Source organism: Aethalodelphis obliquidens, unplaced genomic scaffold (genome assembly GCF_003676395.1).
Source record: "Aethalodelphis obliquidens isolate GAN/ISIS:26980383/991018 unplaced genomic scaffold, ASM367639v1 scaffold4, whole genome shotgun sequence".
Taxonomy (NCBI): domain Eukaryota; kingdom Metazoa; phylum Chordata; class Mammalia; order Artiodactyla; family Delphinidae; genus Aethalodelphis; species Aethalodelphis obliquidens.
The window spans coordinates 73,200,013-73,215,736 of NW_020837948.1; the positions used below are offsets into that span (position 1 = coordinate 73,200,013).

Here is a 15,724-nt window from a genome sequence, read left to right on the forward strand (position 1 = left end):
TTTATTGAACTCTAATCTCAATTTTACATCAGAAAGTAAATACCATATATGTATATCTAAATACCTACAATCTTTCGGACTCGCCTACCTCTTCTGCTCTAAGTGAGCTAACAAGATACAACAGTGTAACAACAAAAAAAAGTTCTGTGTTCAAAATAAATGAGCAACTGACCAGTTATTAGGCCATCTTGGCAAAGTGTTCAAAAATTACAATTTTTTAATCTCAGAAAAATAATTAAATGAAATAAACTCTAATTTTAGCTACATTGATCTGTTAATATAAATTGTTTAAAAATAAACTTAACTTTTTAAAAACAAACACTTCTACTCAATGCCTATGATTCAGTGAAAAACTAAATGCAGTAACAAATCGTAACACCACTCAATCCTCAAATATACAAATATTATTAAAAGATGATACTCTTATTTGTCAAAAGATTTCTATTACAGCAATTAACATTCACAACTTTTTTAACAAGCTTTGTTTATAAACTTAAGGCAGCATAACCTTCCAAGGGAGAAAACATACTCGTTTTTTGTGGGTTTTTTTGGTTGTTTTTTTTTTTAAGTTATTTGAAAGGTTCTTAGTGCACCTTGCTCACTTCCTCTCAGTTTCTGTTCCTAGTAATGAACTGACTTTTTGGAAGTCAGATCTTAAGGAATAATTTGAAATACAAAACCACTTCAAAAATTGTTTCAAGAAATTTCTATAATGGATTAAAAAGTTAGCAACTGTTACCCCTTAAAACAATTTACTTCATGAAATACCAGATTAAAAGTCAAGCCCTATAATTTGTTTTAAACAACTACCTAACTCTAAATTGGAACACTAAACTGTATTTAGAACACAATTTACACTCATATTTAGAAAAGTAAACTGGCTATTTGTTGTGTTTTTTTCCTACCTTTCTACCAATCCATAAAGCCATACTGACCATATGGATTTTGTCTTTTACTTTAGAAGCACAAAAACTTCAAATTTGGACTGTTCCATCTGAAATATTCTTAACTTTTAATTCTTTCTGCATTTCAATTTACTTAATAGTTGTTTTCAGACTGTTCAGGAAACTGAAGCCAAGCAATCTTATTGCAAGAAACTGAAAGGCTTCCAAGAATAACACAGGGATAAAGTTTACTCTCATTACAGTTTACAAACAGACATTTGATTTGCTCACCATACAGTACTTACAAATTCCAACAGGACTGCACAAGAAGGTGTTGGGTTTTTCTCTGTAATCTTTATGTTTTCCAGTTTGTTTTTTTATTTTGTATCCTCTGAAATAAAATCCAAGTTCTTTGAAGATACTTAACCTATGGCTACTTGACATAGAGTTACTTCAGTCAGCTACCCATACTTCTGCTTTAAAGTTTTCATATGGTTATCTCCAGAATTAGCCAAGTTCCTTGGATTTAAGATTTTAAAGTCTTCTTTATTATTCCATGTACTTGTCACTGTTGTACTTATCCACTCCAGATGAAATATCCAATTTACGAGCCAAAAAGCAAAAACAAAAAGAAAATTTCACATCTGAAGAGCATTCCTAAACATCAGCATAAACAGAGACACACAGCTATCTCAATACTACCGTGCTGCTGGGAAACTGCAACATCTTAAATTTCCATGTAAATAGAAGATAAAAGCAAAAAAACTGTATTCGTTCAATGTCTTCATTTAGAGAAGCTGTCCCATTGTGACATGAAAAGGGCTGAGGTCAAAAATTCCTAAAACTTTAAATAAAGGTAAAAATAAACTGCCATGAAACTTCAGCAATATTTAAACAGTAATTTGAAACTGCAGAGAAATTACTCAGTACACAAATCAAACATATCTTACAGTTCTGGCTGAAGAACACCAACAAGAGGGGAGGGATTGGGGGGCGGGGGAGGGCAAAAATACTACCAGCTGAAATACTTTAACCAGTTATATAATCCGTTTGAACCAAAATACTGAAGAAATGCCTGGGTCTCTTTAAAGCTTGTAGAATTGTTCACTACTACCAATTCACTTCAGAGATGATTCTTGCCAATTTTAATAAACTTCTGGGGCAAAATTATCCAGAAACATTGTAATTCCAAAATGGCCACTTGAAATATCCGGGGCCTTTTACACAAAACCTAGAAGATGATCTTCATATCTGAGTAATTCAATCACCTGTAAAAGTTATAAAAAACAATTTAAATTACACAGTGAGCTTTAATTTTGAGCTAAAAATTAATCCCCAACCTAAACAGTCAACCTCTGGACAGAAATGCACTTCTATACCAAGCAAGCACGCCAAAAAAGTCAAGAGTATGAAAAGGACTTCAGGATATGTAGAGACAAGGGAAAAACGATGGGAGGTGGTATTATGGAGGGCAAGCGCTGATTTCAAGTGGGAAGGGGGTGCGGATATAAGCTAACAGGATTATATAAGCAAACCTCCTTATACGTTGAGTAAATATTACAAACTATGAAACAAGCAAACAATCTTACAAAAAACCTTCTGTATTTTCTATTCAATCTACCAAAGGAAAACAAATAGACAGGTGTGCTGCCACCGAGCATTATTACTAAATGCAACTTAGAGAATGAGAGATATAAAGAGAAAGACGCTCCCTCCAAATCAGAATGTCCAAAAGAAGAGGCATGTTTTCCCCGCTCAGAGTAGGAAGGTTAGTGCCTGAGAAGTGGGGCGAGAACATTCCTTAAATTCGCCCGAACGTGAGACTTACCCGGCTTCTAAGGGCAGCAAGGAAATGTGAGGCTTCCCAATTTCCTTGAATTAAGGAAACAGGTTTCTTTCTCACAGCACTGAGGGGGTGGAAGAACCTAGCCCTTCTCGTAAACCGCGTTCAGAGTGGTTCTCTCTCCCAAACAGACCAGTCCCCTCAGACCCCACGGGACTCAGAGGGACTAGACAGCGCTCGCCTCAGTCCATAGCTCGGGCCACGGACCTCGAGAGGCGGGCTGACCGGGCGCGCTGAGAAACCACCGAAGGCCACAACTCGGCCTCGACTCCCTCAGCCCTCCGAGAGCGGCAGCGGTGCGGAAGGAGGCGGGCGCGTGCGAGAGGCCGGAGCGGAGAAGACCAAGCACGGACGGCGCCGGACTCGTTCCCAGCCTCCGCCAAACAACCCCCCCCACCAGCCGCCCAGGCTAAGCCACCCACCCCCTCCCCACAACTGCCACCTCCGCTCCACCAGGACCAACACCTAGAGGGGCCTCCCCGCGCTGTCCTTCCCTCTCTCTCCTTGCTCTCCCGCCACCTCCCCCCCGCCACCGCCCGCGGACAGCCTCACACCTCGCGCAGCCAACGCCGCTCCCGACCCCTCAAACCTTAACGCCGACACGGGCACCCCCCCCTCCCCTCCCCAGACCCCGGCGCCGAGCCCAGAGGACGCTGTTACCTTCTGCGACACCAGAGGTGCCCCTGGCCTGGGGGTGCCGCTGCGCTCGATCCCGGGAGGAGGTTTTCGGTACTTTGAATAATCCCCTTTTGCCGCTTTTCCCTCCCCCACAACCAGTCTCAGTCCCAAAATGGCGCCGACCCGATCCGCAATGTTCTGGGCCAAGTCTCGCGAGATCGTGGAAGGTGGCGAGGCGGGGAAGGAACTAGAGGAGCTGAGGAGACGGGAGAAGAAAGGCGGGGCGAGGAGAAGGAGGAGGGAGATAGGGTGTGGAAGAATCGGTGCGAACGAACCTACTGGGCGGGGCAGCAGGAGGAGCGCCTCCACCAAAGAACCTTCTGGCCCAAGTAACCGCTCACGCCCCGGCCAAAGAAGCTCCGCCCTCTACGTCGGGCGGCTGGGGGGAGGGGTGGAGGGCGTGGTTATGCCTAGGGGCGGGGCTTCGAGGAGGTCCCGGAGGCAGGGGCGCGCAGGGGGCGGTGGCTCCGTGCGGTGACGTCAGGAGCAGCTGGACTTGGGGATTACCCCCTGCTGCTGACGTGAGGACGGTGAACAATCGGGAAGGTTCGGTGGAAGGGGGAATTCCCCGCTGCTCCCTGAGGAGCCCCCCCCTCCCTTCCCCCAATCCGGGGCCAACCCGGAGCCCGGGATGGTGGGGCCGCCGGGGGTGGGGGCCAGAGGGGAACGCTGCTTCGGGAGGCGGCCGAGCGCGCTCAAGTGGCGCGCGCCGCGGCGTCTTCCACTGCTAGATGTTCGGAGGTGCCGCGGCGCGCGCGATACGCGGACTACCGCGCTGGGGCCTGGGCGGCTGCGAGATCACATGCTCGCCTGTACACTGCCCCTCCGCGGGCGGAGCGCCGGCAGGGTTGGCGCAGGGCTAATTGGGCGCCCTGAAGCAGTGGATCCACTACCGTGTGCAAATATTAGAGGGTGTCGGACATAAATAATATACGTATGGGAGGCTGGTGACTGAAGAGGCGAGACTCGCTCTTTGGAAACGAAGCCCAGATTCTCAAGGGATAAAAATGGCTACTGGATATAATCGTGCTAATTATCGTTTCTGTCTTTATTAAATCTACAGCAGGGGAGAATTATTTCAAGTGTCCCGGTCCCACACAGTTCAGACGATTTTGTGTAGAATTCTGTGGGCGTCACCATTTTCTAGTTGCGATACCTTTTCGCGTTGTAACTGAAGGCTCACTTTGAAACCTGTGAAATTAGCCTTCCAAGAGGAAGAAAAGTAACAATGTTTGTTTACGGATTATGTGGGGGGAAGGTGTCTTAACGAGGGAAAATCCAGAGAATATAAAGTACTTGGCTCTTCGCCCTCCTCCGAGCCACAAAGACTTCATACACGGAAACTTTATGGTTCTTTTATATGCATTATGGGGTTTGTAGTTTAATGGACTGCTTCTAAAAGCTCCCTGAAAGAATATTTGAATGTAAACTCACCAAAAATTACACCTCCCAATCTTTTAGTCTTCGTAGGGGAGGTGGACACTTGGCAATTAATAGTGCCTCGCTGAGTGCAAAGAAATTAACACTTGCTAGATTCCTTGTCTGTGCCAAGCACTTAATCCTTATTCCAGTCTCTGAAGTGGGTGTTACTTTCCCCATTTTGTAGATGAGGAAACTGGTTCAGGTTACACGACATGGAAGTTGGGTGCCACAACTTGCCTGTACCAGACTTTATCGCAAGTCCGTTTGGGTCTTAATTCACCTTCTTTCCACCACACCACATTGCTTCTGTAGAAGTAACTTATGTATTGGGACAAGACCTGCTTCTCCTTCTGTTTCTAAGCATGATGTCAATTCAATAAACAAAGGAAAAGTATTGATAATTTAAAAACACTAATTGTGCCTTTCCTGTGGCGAAAGACATTGTAAAGTTGAAAACCAAATAATGAAGTAGAGAAACAGTTGTAACATGGATGACAAAAAGGTTAATATTTAATTATAGACACTTGGCTGCTATCCTTAATATCTAACAATGTTTAATTTACATAGTAAATATATCAAGAGCTCTTAGAAATTAAGGAACAGATAACCATACTGACTCTTAAAAAAGTCAAAGGACATGAACAAGCTAATCATGTATGTGTCAGTAATTATATGGAAAGATGCTCTACCTCACTAAAATCAGAAAAAACGAAAATAAAACTAATAGTGACGTACTACTTTCTCCTAGCAGATCGGCAAAGATTTAAGAGTAAAACCTAGATGAAGGTATAAGGAATAGGCATTTGCATTAACCCGTATCAGCTGCTCTTCTACATCTTAGAATTTTTATTTGTAAAAAATAGGAAAGGTGTCCAATAATTTATAAAGATACTCATTGATAAGTTGCTTAAAAGTACAAAAAAAAAATTGAAACAACCCAAATGCATATAAATACAGTGAGTAAATAATGGTACATCCATAGATGGAATATGAAGCCGTTAAAAATGAGGATATAGGGCTTCCCTGGTGGCGCAGTGGTTGAGAGTCCACCTGCCGATGCAGGGGACACGGGTTCGTGCCCCGGTCCGGGAAGACCCCACATGCCGCGGAGTGGCTGGGCGCGTGAGCCATGGCCGCTGAGCCTGCACGTCCAGAGCCTGTGCTCCGCAACGGGAGAGGCCACAAGAGTGAGAGGCCCACGTACCGCAAAAAAAAAAAAAAAGAAAAAGAAGAGGTAGATTACAGGACTGTCCACTTTTTGTCATCTAAAAAAAGTATATATCAAAGGATAAAGTCTGACTGAATAGATACCAAAATGTTACCAATGCTTATTTCCAGGTAGCAGAATAATAGAGGATCTTTATTCTTCATACCTGTTAAGGGCCTATGTTACTTTTCTAATCATTAGGAAAAAGCTAACTAAAAAATTAAATACAAGAACTTGTCTCCAACCAGTAACATGTTCTCCATTATTTTATTCATTTAGTGAAATCTAAACAAAGGATTTATCACATAGTAGAGGATTTTAATTTATTAAAGAACGTACATTATAGTAGTTTGAAAGAACACTTTTTTAACCAAGCCCTATATAAGAAATATTGAATAAATTTGGTAATTTTTTCAATGATTTTATAAATATTAGTCACAAAGAGATTAAGTAGCTTGCTCCAAAATAATGTTAGCCCAAGTATATATGATGTGTAAATGAAGGTATTCATTTCCAACTTATTTGTAATAGTGAAAACCAGAGAACCTAAATGTCTACCAACCGAGTACTGGTTAAAAAACTAAGGTACATCCATATAGTAGAATGCTGTACAGCTGTTAAGAATAAGGTAGGCCAACATATGCAAAGATGTTCAATATGTTAAGAGATAAAAGTATGTGGAAAAACAGTATATATAGCATCAGAATCTATTATTTTTTCAAAGTAGGTATATTTATATAGAAGTAACTAAAGAATAACTTTAATATCATTAAATCAGGATTCTTTTTTGTTTTCTTCACTGCTGTACTATTTGAATATACTATTTTATAATAATTTAATATTTAAAACTTTATTGCCCCAAAATCTTCAGCAACTGGGGAGCAAAATAAAATATTTCTGTAGGAAACCATGTAACTATATCCAGTGTTCCTTTTCTGTGTTCCCATTGTACAACCCTGTCTTTACCTCTATGATTATCTACCCATTTTTACCTCTACCTTTATCCTGGAAAGTGTCCAGGAGCTTCCTTATCATCCCCCACATTTATTATACTAGATTATAGTTGCTGATTTTCTTACTTGTCTCTACCATGGAACTCAAAGATCCCTGAAAGCAACAACTATGTCTTATTCATACTTATTCATAGCAACTAGTATAGTTTCCGCCACAGCATAAATATTTGCTAAATGCATGCCTTCCCTACCTTTAGTCTTTGTTTTAGCCACACACTACTTGCAGTTCCCAGAATTTCCCTTGTTCTTGAACATTCTGTGCAGATATTATTCCCTTTTACTAGATTACCATTCTCCTCTCCTCTCTCTACTTTGCAAATTCTTATTTCTTATCCCTAGAGACCCTGTTCAAATGGCACTGAGGTAAATAACAATCAGATAAAGGTTGGAACGTCCTTCTCTGGACTCTGGACTCTCACATGGATTTACACTCACTTTTATCACTTTGTGTCCCCCCCTTTCTAGACTGTGAGACTGTGGTCAGGGACAGTGTTCTATTCATCCTCTGCCCCTAAATCAATGCTCAGCCCATAGAGCATCCTCAGTGAATATGACTGGCTGGGTGGTTGAATGAAGGGTCCAGAACCCACTCAGCTCCGTTCCTATGCACCAGCACAACACTGACCAGTCTCTGAGGTCACTGCCGAGGTACAGAGGTCCTCTCATATTCTCTGTTTACTGCCGATTGTGGTCCTACTATTGACAATCTGAGTTAAGGCTCAAATATCTCGCTTGAAGAAAATCAGAGACTCACACAGGTTTTCTCCTTGCTATCATCAAAAATATTTGCATGCTTCTCTTTTTTCTTGGCAAGTTTCAAAACTTTGTGCTGATCTGATTAATGGGTCCCTCTCCTCAGTGGGTTTGGTAAGTGGAGAGCCCATTCCCGTTTTGTTCATTGCTGTGTCCCCAGCACCTGGCACGATGCTGGGCACAGAGTAGGCACGCCATAAATATTTCCTGGATGAATGAAGGATTGGTTAATGAAAATAAAAACATTTTGAAGAGAAATGTTTCAGGAACAACCCTGCTCTACAAGAAATAAAAAGTTTTTTTTCAAGTTATGTAACAAATGAAAAAATGATAGAGTATAATTCTAACTTTGAAAAGATCTGTTTTGTCCTTAATCTTGATGACATTTAAAGATAAATTTGATTGATAAATTTGGGGTTCATTAATAAAATTTTTAAGTACAGAAGTTGTACGCGTACAAAGTTTGACAGACACAGAAGAGTATAAACAAATGAAAATTACCTATAATCCACCACCCAGAAATAACGGCTCTTAAATATTAATGTATTCCTTTTAAGTATTTGTTCTTTGTATATCTTTGTATCATAGTGTATACAAAGCTTTATATCCAGGACTTCCCTGGTGATCCAGTGGTAAAGAATCCGCCTCCCAATGCAAGGGATGCAGGTTAGATCCCTGGTCAGGGAACTGAGCCCTGTGCACCACAGCTACTGAGCTCGCACACCTCAACTAGAGAGCCTGTGTGCCGCAAATGATAGAGCCCCGTGCCCCGGAGCCTGCAGGCCACAACTAGAGAAGAGAAAACCCGCACGCCACAACTAGAGAGAAGTCCGCGCACCACAACAAAGATCCCCCGTGCCGCAACTAAGACCCAGTGCAACTAAAAATAAAATAAAATAAATAAATAAATCTTAAAAAAAAGAAAACACATTTATTTAAAAAAATTTTTAATAAACCTTTATATCCATTTTTTTGATCCATGTGTTCAAAATTTCCCATATTTAAAAAATTATTCCTTTTTTCTATGTTCCATTTTAAGGATTAACATAACATTTGATTTCTAAATTTAAAAATTTTGTACTAGTCTTTATGATCTCTTTATTTTAACACAGTAAGGATGGTTACTATTTTTGAGCCACTTTTCTAACCTGCCTTCCACTAGAAAACGTTCCTGATCCTATTGTTTCACTCAATTTAATTCATGATTATAAATCTAAATTTACCAAGCATTTTCTCCTTTTGATGAGTTTTTCAATTGTACATAGAATTAATTACTGGAGAATTGACCACTTACTCCTTAATCAAAGCCGATAAGTGGGTTGACAATTATTCCTCCCGGGTCCAGTTATGGGTGGCCCAGTTTTCCTAATTGGCACTTCCACGTCTGTATTCCTCCCTCTGTCCTAGAAGGTATGGAGGAACACTATTAGCATGAACACAATTATCAACAAAATTTTTAAATGTTCTCTCCAATATGTGACTTCCAAAACACAGACTCTTCTTGCATGGCATCTATAATTTTAAAGCTACAGCAGGAATAAATGCATGTAAATCGTTGTACATAAAGTGAAGAAAACGTTTTGTAGAGTTTTTAAAAGATTTGTGATCTATTTCAATATGTTGTTTCCTCTGTCATCTCTAGAAATGGAATACGAGGAACCCTGGAGGTGTAATTGCCACCAACCCCTGCACCTTGTTACTGACCGAGTGACATGAGAGAAATTCAGTCAAGAGCTGGGCTACTCTGCTACCTCTTGATTCTAGGTACAATAAATATGGGGGATACTGCTTAGGAATATTCTCTGTGATGGCATTTCCCTGGTATTTATCCTCTTAGCTTTCCAAATTCATTTTGGGGTAGCACCCTCCAAAACTTTTGGTTCGGAATACCCATTTTGTGAGAGGAAATCCATCATGTACTTTAGAAACTTTATTGAATCAATAGCTTCCCAGTGCAATTCAGTGGAAACCCCTGCCCCTCCAAATAATACTACTTAAATGCATTAATGCCTCTTGTAACACTGAGTCTAATTGCCTAAAGAGCCTATAGGGATACAGACTGGAGGCTAAATGGCATGATCAAAAGCCAGTCAAAGGATATCAGATATGGAAGTAAAACTAAAGATTTCTCATTTTGATACCTAGTATTAAGCCTTTAAGTTTCAGAATTAAACAATCATAGATCACTTCAACTTTACTAAGCTGTGTTCACACTAACTGGCTTTTAAAAAATTCATAGGAATTAATATGGTAATAGTTTATGTTACCAGAGCATCTTTTAAATTTTCACCTTTTTCTTCCTTTTTAATTATGAAAGTGATACAAGTTTATTATAAAATCAAATAATACAAAAGTGTATAAATTAAACAACAGGGTCCTACTGTATAGCTCAGGGAACTATATTCGATATCTTGTAATAAACTATAATGAAAAAGAATCTGAAAAAGACTATATATCTTTTTCAGTTGTATACAAATATACAACTGAATAACTTTGCTGTATACCAGAAACTAATACAACATTGTAAATCAACTATACTTCCATAAGACATTTAAACATTAAAAAAAAAAACCTATTGGAGATAAATAACATTCATTGAGGACGTCCTAAGCATCAGTACTCTGCATAGATGGCTCAATTTATTTTAGGTCAAGGATCATTGTGAGAATCTAATGGTAATAATGTACACCATCCCCAGGGGGAAAAAAAGTACATTTCTACATACATACAAAAGGTACATGCTCTGTCAGAGGGTGCACAGCCCCCTGTAGCCCATCTGACAATGATCTAGGAGAGTCAGGGTTGTCTCTAAATTAAGAACCACTGTCCGACTCACAGACATAGAAAACAAACTTGTTACCAAAAGGGAAAGGAGGGGGGAGGGATGAATTAGGAGTTTGGAATTAACATATACACACTACTATATATAAAATAGAAGATAAGCAAAAAAAAAAAAAAAAAAAAGATAAGCAATAAGGGCCTACTGTATGGCACAGGGAACTATATTCAATATCTTGTAATAACCTATAATGGAAAAGAATCTGAAAGAGAACAGATATATAAATATGCATAACGGAATCCCTTTGTTGTACCCCTGAAACTAACACAACATTGTAAATCAGCTATACTTTAGTAAAAAGTTGTTTGTTTTGAAAAAAAAGACTATATAAATTAGAAGTGGGCTTCCCTGGTGGCACAGTGGTTAAGAATCTGCCTGCCAATGCAAGGGACATGGGTTCGAGCCCTGCTCCGGGAAGATCCCACATGCCACGGAGCAACTAAGCCCATGCACCACAACTACTGAAGCCCATGCGCTCTAGAGCCCGTGCTCCGCAACAAGAGAAGCCTGCGCACCGCAATGAAGAGTAGACCCCGCTCGCCGCAACTAGAGAAAGGCTGCGCACAGCAACGAAGACCCAACACAGCCAAAAATAATAAATAAATAAAAATAAATTAATAAAAAAAGCACTCCTTTATGAGTGGACATCTGGTTTAAAAAAATAATAAATTAGAAGTAAAATCCTACTATACCTCCAGAGTTAAGCTTTTGTGAACGGTTTGTTGTGATCCTTGTAGATTTTTTCCTATGCATACATGTACATATATATATTTTAACAAATTGGTCTATACATACTATTCTGCAATTTGTTTTTTCAACTTAGTAATGTATGGACATCTTTCTATGTCAGTACACTTACTGCTAACTTATTTTTAAGAACTGTGTAATAATCCATTGGAAGAATTCACCTTATTTAACCAGTGTCTTATGGAAGAACATTTAGATTGTATCTAATTTTTTCTTCTATAAACTGTAGAGTAATAAATGTTTCTGAATTTAGAGAGTGTGTTTGGAGAGGAAGGAGAGGGAAGTGGTGGAAAAATTATGGTAATATGCCAGAGGGTGACCCATTGAGCCAAGGATGGTAGTTTAAAAGGAAGATTTGGCAAAATAACATTATTTATTGAGCATTTACGATGAACCAGGTCCTAGATAGATGCGATCCATGCTGCCATTTTTCATTAATAGTGTTACTACTTTTACTTTAATAGACTCAGATTCACCTGGATTCCACATAGTAATGGAAAGATCATGGGGCTTTGGAGTTAGGCAGACCTTGGCTTGAATATTAGCTCAATTCAATTCAGATTTAATTATGTGAGGCACTGTTGTCGTGCTGTTGAGGATACAGAAATAATTAAAATACAATCTGTCCTCCAGATTCTTACAATCTGAGGGATGAAGCTGACATAATATCTGTTTTGTTCACTGCTGTATCCTCCAGTGCCTAGAACAGTGCTAGCAATAGTAACCACTCAACATTTGTCAAGTGTATGGATCTCAAGACTTTATCCCAAGTGCTATGTTAGAGGTATGCAGAGTGCTGTGAGGTGGCTTCCAAAGAAGCCTTTAAAAACTTGAGTCTGATGAGTTGAACAGAATTCCGGGAGGCAAGGGCCTTCCAGTTAAAATCTGTTGCAGAGCCAGAGGTGCAAAGATGAAAATAAACCAGAGCAAGGCATTTCCAAAGATGTGAAAGAAGTGACTGCCACCACAGACCGCTAGGAGCCATGAGGGAGGACCAGAGAACAACACAGAGAACACATCCCAAGAGCCTTGACCCTGTGCTAGGGAGATTAGGTATTTATCTTGAAGGCTTTGGAGAATCTTTATTTTAAGTAAGAAAGAGACATGTTGGATTCATGTTTTACAAAGAGCCTCCTTGTAATCCTCTGAAGAAGAGATTAGGAAAATGAAACTCCACAAAGGGAAAAGCTAAAATGCTATGGCAGTAATCCAGGTGAAAGATGATGATGCCTTAAGACTGCTGTGGCCATCTTTCAGTTTCTCCTACACACCATAATTCTCCTCCATGATTCTTCTAACACACCATGATTGTGTAAAGGGTCATCACACAAACTGTTCCTTTTGGCTGGAACACACGTGATCTCCCACTTTCTGCCACCAGTTCTTACGAGCTTTCAAGTTTCAGCCTAAATGTCACTTCCTTAGGTAGTCGTCCCTGACCCCCTAGTTCCCCTGTACTCTCCCTTATAGCACTGATCGTAACTGTAAGTTCAACAGTTACTTTTATGGTTATTTGTTTGATATATGCCTCACCCACTGGACTCTGGATTTCATGAGGAATTGAGTGAGTGAATAGGTGAATGGACAGAGAAAGATATGAACAGATTCAAGAGTGGATACAGAAAATGTTATGTTTAAATGTTTGTGAAGGTAAGGCAAGAAAAAACTAGTTTCTAATTTGGTCACCTGTGTTGATGCTGGTGGCATTTTCTGAGCTATGAAATCAAAGCAGAGAAACAAATTAGGTGGAAGATGGAAATCACAATTCAGATTGGGACATGTAGTGAGTATGAATCTCAGATCACAAACTCAAGTGGGCAAGAAATAGGTTTCCATAATAAGCCCTATATCTCAGTGTTAATTTCAGTAACCTCCAGCGCTGACTCCAATGATAACTAAGGCTACTGATTGTCTCAGTCATAACTATCCTGCTTCACTCTTGGAGTTATTTTGCATCTATTTTATTTGCATCTTTTCCTCATTTTTTTTTCTTTTTCTTCCTAGTTTTCTCTCTTTCCAAGCCATTAAATCATTAAAGCAAAGTTGTCACAGTTGTTTGACATCTCTGTCAAGATTCCAACAAAAGTACGTGTGCTTATAAATTAGAGCATGAGTGATCTTGATTGGAAATAAAGAGATGATTTCTGGTAGAAATTTACTATTAGAATGGATAACAGAGTAGTTTGAAGAATCGCCATCTTTTAAGTTTCAGACTTGAAAGAAGTTTAAAGTGGAGACTTTAAAAGAAAAATGGTGAGGGAGGACTTCCCTGGTGGTGCAGTGGTTAAGAATCTGCCTGCCAATGCAGGGGACACAGGTTCAAGTCCTGGTCCAGGAAGATCCCACATGCTGCAGAGCAACTAAGCCCACGAGCCACAACTACTGAGCCCACGTGCCACAACTACTGAAGCCCGTGGGCCTAGAGCCCATGCTCTGCACCAAGAGAAGCCACCGCAATGAGAAGCCCGCGCCCCACAACGAAGAGTAGCCCCCGCTCGCTGCAACTAGAGAAAGCCTGCGTGCAGCAACTAAGACCCAGCCAAAAATAAGTAAATAAATAAATTTTTTAAAAATGGTGGTGGGGCACCTAGTCAGCACTCCTTCCATTTGAAAACACCAGTTCCTTAAGAGAAAATGCCAGTTTCTTAAGAGAACCCATTCTGTGTGGTATGAGTGGGACTGATCCCACCCCATTAGCTATTTCCCTCCCTATTCCTCAGTTCCAAGTGTGGATCTGTGTCTTATTCCTGCCTAATTGGAATACTATCTCCATGGCTACAGTGTTGATTTGGAGCACCTGACTCAAGCTAGATCCATCAGAACCTTCTCTGAGACTTTTCTACAGATTCTATCAGGAAAGCATTCTCTTTCTACTGGGGTTACTAAAAACTGACGGGGTGTAAATCTAGGATTTCCAGTGGAGAAACTCTGGAATTTCCATCCTGCTTACCATGTAGCTCTCAGAGGCAAACATAATCAGAGCCCTAACATCATTTTAGTCCTTGGATCTAGTCCTTCCTGAAGTAATGACCATCTCTGGACTTCATAGTAATGCAAGCAAATAAATTTCCTTTACTGCTTTACTAGTCTGTGTTACGTTTCTGTCACTTTCAGTCTAGGAGTGTCTATGAATTCAGGATCTTTGTCCTTTAGGCTGGCTGATACTATGCAATGTTTTCTTTCATCCATGATATCCAGAGTCAATTGTGAAAGACCTTTGGTTTCTGGTAAAGGAACTGGCCATCTGAAACAACCAATGGGATAAATGTAACAATTCTAGTGTTTTTCTCCCTTCTTGTGTCAACACTGCGGCTAGCCCAAAGAAAAATCAACTTTACTTATTCTATCTATAAATAAGTTTCCCTTTAAAGGAGGATTTCTTTTGTGGAAAATAAATTGACAAAGCGGCAATTTATCCTATCCAATTGTCCTCCATCATCCAGGGCAGAAGCTCTTTTCACTTCAACAGAATGAAAAGGGAATGTGAGGAAGACTCTGGGAAGTCACTCTACAGTTAGCATTCTTTTCTACTGCAAAGGATGAATTCAACCAGACTTCCAGAAGTGTAAAATGAATAGGTGAAGGAAGGCAATCACTTTGAGGGGAAAAAGTTGGTGACTCAAAGAGTGAGAGAAAAGCAGAATTGGAATGAGAAAATAAATTGGATAAGAGAGAAAGAAAACTGAAACAAAAATAACCTGATTTAGAATTTTCTTTGTTGTTCTTTGCTTTGACTTACATGCAAAAAATTTATTTATCGATGCCATAATCATTCATCCATTAAAAAAAACAAAGTCACGTAAAGCCTACTCTGACCTAGGTACAGGCTAAATGCTGAGGATGCAACAGGAATAAGATACCCATGACCCCATCTATATTAATAAAAATCAAAGTTTGATTGTAGGCAGGATTGAGGAGAAGAGAGAAATAGTTGAGGGAGATTAAGAGGTACAAATTTCCAGTTACAAAATAAATCATGGGTATGAAATACAGTTGATAAGTATGTAATATCTGTGTATTGTAATAGATAGTTAACTAAATTTAACATGGTGATCATTTTTTAGCATATTATATGTAATATATATGTAACATATATTACATAAAACATGCGTTGTATAATAATGTAATCTAGTGTAATGATACATAATTATGTGATCTATTATATATAATAGATTATATGTGTATGAATCTTTATATATAATTTTGTACCAAAAAAGCAGTATTACACATTCCTGCATATAATGAACATCACTAAAAATCATCAAGTATCATCAAGTAAAAATTATCAAGGAAATTTTCAACAAATTACTGAAATCCCGGTCTTAAGTTTGTTTGGGT

General features: G+C 39.6%; 1 protein-coding gene across 2 annotated transcripts in view; it reads right to left on the bottom strand.

The window, feature by feature from the left end:
* Positions 1 to 3,654, bottom strand: part of GPBP1 (GC-rich promoter binding protein 1) — a 71,743-nt gene extending 68,089 nt beyond the window's left edge. For both annotated transcript variants that reach the window (XM_027101083.1, XM_027101081.1), the window contains exons 1-2: positions 3,388 to 3,654; positions 1,190 to 2,152 (exon numbers count right to left, since the gene is read on the bottom strand). The gene's annotated coding sequence lies outside the window, so the exon portion shown is untranslated. The remainder of the gene's footprint in view (positions 1 to 1,189; positions 2,153 to 3,387) is intronic.
* Between the last annotated feature and the right edge of the window lie 12,070 nt (positions 3,655 to 15,724).